Here is a 4,050-nt window from a genome sequence, read left to right on the forward strand (position 1 = left end):
TTTCGCCCAACTCCTGTATCTAAACGTTAGGGTAACCAAATTTCAATTTTAATAAATATCGCGTTACAAATGCGCAGTCACTTTCAAAACACCGAAACGGGAGACAGCCGTACACGACCAGTGCGTGCAGACGTGCAAACTTTCCAAATGTCTGTCCGTGGCAGCTTAGGAGCTCCGCGCGTGTCCGGGACGGAGACAGCACGTCCCCCGCTACACTACCGGCTCCGCCCCCTCCCCATGCCACGCCCCTGGTCACCGCCCACTCCAGAACGCGGGGGGCGGATCCGGGCTGCCCCGCGCTGATTGGCTAGCTCCTCGCAGCCCGGCCCACAGAGCGCGCGCAGGAAGTTGGCCGGGCGCGCGCGCACGTCGCCCCGCGGGGAAGCGCCTGTGACCCTCTTCGGCACTCCGGGCCGAGGTGTCCTTGAGCTGCTTGGGGACAACCGCAGTCCCGTTCTCAGCCTCGCGGACCGCCGGGCGGTGGCCGAGGACGCCGCTAGCGGTGCCCGGATGTGGCCCGGACAACGCGGGCTTAAAGGGCCAGCGCCGCGCCGCCGCCTTGACCCGCTCTCCCAGCGAGCGGCCTGGGCGGCCTGAGGCCCGGCTTCCGCAGCCGGCTGCTGCCTGTGATTGGCGGAGGCGCGGAGAATGCTGGACGCCGTTGGTCCCGCCCCGCTCGGGTCAAAATGGTGCGGGCGAGGCCCTTCTCCGGACGGCACCGGCCTTTCGGTCTGGGGTCCCCAGAAAGAGACCGCTAACTTGTTTGAGATCGCGGATTTGGGCGATGGCCTCGAGGTGCGATTTAAAAAGACACAGTCGTCTTCAGCAAGGGAATAAAATGATTGTGTTCAACATAAAGGTTTCCTTCTAAATAGGTATCGAGGGCATTCAAAGGGGCCAACTTGTAAAAACTCGTTTCTTCTTTCCATTAATCCGAGCCCGTGACAGTTAATTTGATTAGGCAAAATTAACTAGTCTGCATAAAATGTGAGTGTGTGCACAGATGTAGAGGTAGGTATATCTCCTTCTCTCGATAATGCAGGGTTTTACTCCGGAAAAATAAAACCAGACTGAACTGCTTTCTGAGTTTGTTTCCACTGTTAAGATACCCTGATTCTGATTCTAGACTTAAAATTTTACGATGTCCTTTTGTTTCTCAATATCTTAGAATAGGTGAGACCTTTAAAAAAAATCTCTTGAAATTACACTTCTTGGATTGTTTTTGAAGAATATATGGAAATGGTGTGTTTCTAATCATTGGAGTCTAATATCAGAGTAACGGGAAGTTAGAAAGTACCAACACTTGAGGAGTAACCCCGTTAGTGGGCAACGAGAGAGGATTTTAAGATAAAGGGTGGTTTGGGGAGAACACCGACATAACAAGGTATAGGTGTATGCCGTAGTGAAACTCAGCGCAGTGTGCTAGCTTTGAAAATGACTGATTTTCTACTTAATTCCAAGTATCAAAGTAGTAGATTTTGTTTTAAGATGAAAAAGTGAAAAGATAAGAAATGAGAAACACAGAAAATCAAAGATGATCAGATGGGAAATGCTCAGAGAACTCGGAATAACTCAGTGCTCGCTTGTTAAGAAGCTGACAGAGGAGAAATCATTGTAAAGTTAAAACAGGCTTGTATTGATACAGTTTTTAGCTCCAGTTTCATGCCTTCTTCAAAAGCAAAGTTTCACTTACTTGACTCTACAGCAGGCTTGGAAATGACAAAGGCAGAAACAGAAGCCTCCAGAAGACAAGATGAAGATAATGACATGCTTCATTTTAAGAGACATGAGCTCATTTCCTGTTAGAGGGATTCCTACCAAATGAGATTTGAAGCTAAATAAATTCATCTTACAGACCGTTATTTCTGTGCTAGTGTGTGTGGGGAGCAGGTGTGGAAAATGGAAGAGATAAGAGATGTAAGGGAAAATTGAAAACATTCTGTGGCTTCCTCAAATGGCAGTCCTGGGCTCCTCATCCCCAGCCATTATAATATGGGGATTGAGAAAGCCATAGTGGACAATGGAGCTGTCCAGTGGGTAAAGGCACCTGCTACTAAGTGTGATGACCTAGGTCTGATCCGTGGGACGCACAGGATGGAGAGAAAATGGACTCTGTAATTTGTCCTCTCTCTTCCACATGTTCCCCATGACAATGGGCATACACACACACACACAAATACTTATTGTTTAATAAGGGTATGAGTGTCTGCACCACACACCTGCCTGGTAACTGAGGACAGAAAAAGGTGTCAGATCCCTAGAACTGGAGTTCCAGGTATCTTGTGAACTGCGATGTGGATGCTGGGAGCTGATTGTGGGTCCTCTGGAAGAGCAGCCCAACTTTCCAAATAAATAATGTTTAAAAATCAGTTGGTATACATATATGAAAATATTTTCTATTACACAGAGAAACCCTGTCTTAAAAAAAACAAAAAAACCCCGATTTTTTCTTTATATTTAAAAATAAAATCACTAGGGTGTGGGTGGCTGACACTTGTAATAACCCCAAAATAAACGGCTAAAGGTCACAGTTATCCCAGTGAGTGATACATGAGTAATTGTGAATAATAAAAATTTCTAGTATTTGAATTATTGATTTTTGTAATTAAACTGTCTTTGTGAGCTATCGAGAAAGTGATCGCCATGTAGACCTTAGCGCGAGTGAAGTAGAAACAGCAGCGGCCCTGTGCTGCAGCCTGCAGCATCCGCGGCAGGTAAGTCCGCACTTCACCCAGCAGCTTTGCCCTGGCAGCCCATGCATAACCACGAGTTTATATAGAGTGACACTGTGTTACTCCGTCGTGTGCCCAACACTGCTAAGCGTCCTCAGCTTTCTCAGACACGAAGGGGTTGCTGCTGTGGCTGTTGGAAAGATGCAGGTGCTGGGATGACTCCAGCAGTAAGTGTAGGTGACGACCTGGATTCCTGCCCCAGGTCCCCTCTGACTCTGCTTTCAGCCACTCACCGAGCAGACAGACCTGTGGAATGGAGGATTTGTTTCTCAGTTGAAAGGTTAGGTTGTTTTTAGTTTGGTTTTTATGCTGGAGGTGAATTCGGCCTACCTACCCTGGCTGACTCCACCACTGATCCACTCTCCCAGCCAATCACATTTCAACTGGGCCTGTTGAACAACTCGTTCACTTTTCCTTAACCCTTATATTTTCACTTTACCACCATCTATGTTTCTCTACAGAAAGTCAAGCGTCTATATTTTTTGTTGTATTTTAAATCTGAGGGTGTGTGGGGGGTGTGAAATGCCGAAGCTCCTTTGTGGGGGTCAGAGGTCATCTAATGGAGTGGATTCTCTCCTACATCTTGGGTTCTGGCAATTAAACTCAGGTCATCATCTTTTGTAGCAACTGATTTTTGGCTGCTGAGCCATTTGGCAAGGCTGTTCTTCTTTTAAGACAAGGTGTTTCTGACCCTGTGGCCCAGCCTGGGCTGAAACTCTGTAATCCAAGCTAGCCTTAAACTTGAGGTAATTTCTTTACACTACCACTTGGCCCTTAGTCATTCATGTTTTCTATTTGACTTTTTTTTGGGGGGGGTGCGAGACAGGGTTTCTCTGTAGCTTTTGGAGCCTATCCTTAAACTAGCTCTTGTACACCAGGCTGGCCTCAAACTCACAGAGATCCACCTGCCCCTGTCTCCCGAGTGCTGGAATTAAAGGTGTGTGCTACCACTGCCTGGCTGACCTTTTTTTTTTTTCTTAAAGGTGTGTGTGGGTGTGTGTGTGTAGACCAGCAGATAGTGTCAGATCTGCAGTCAAGGTGATTGTGATTCATCCAGTAGGAATGGGTTCCAAATGTACATCCTCTGGAGAGCAACAAGTGCTCATAACTGCTGAGCTATCTCTCTTGTCCTGTTGTTTTGTGTTTGTTAGTTTGAGACAAGGTTTTGGATAGCCCAGGCTGGCATCAAACTCTGTGTAGCTTCTCTCTGCCTCTGTCTCCCAAGACCAAAGGTTACTATTGTCCACCACCCCCTTCAGACCTCAAGCCTCCGTGTAATTTGTGTACAGAAATCCCCTTCAGATTTGAATGTTTTAAG

At 47.2% G+C, this 4,050-nt stretch overlaps 1 long non-coding RNA gene across 1 annotated transcript; it reads left to right on the forward strand.

Annotated features, from left to right (window-relative positions):
* The first annotated feature begins 349 nt into the window (after positions 1-349).
* Positions 350-1,862, forward strand: LOC148119526 (uncharacterized). Its single transcript, XR_015735080.1, has 2 exons — positions 350-795; positions 1,706-1,862. It is a non-coding gene; the product is annotated as an uncharacterized LOC148119526 (long non-coding RNA).
* The last annotated feature ends 2,188 nt before the right edge of the window (positions 1,863-4,050 follow it).

The sequence above is a fragment of the Myodes glareolus genome, chromosome 16 (genome assembly GCF_982192425.1).
Source record: "Myodes glareolus chromosome 16, mMyoGla1.1, whole genome shotgun sequence".
Lineage (NCBI taxonomy): Eukaryota > Metazoa > Chordata > Mammalia > Rodentia > Cricetidae > Myodes > Myodes glareolus.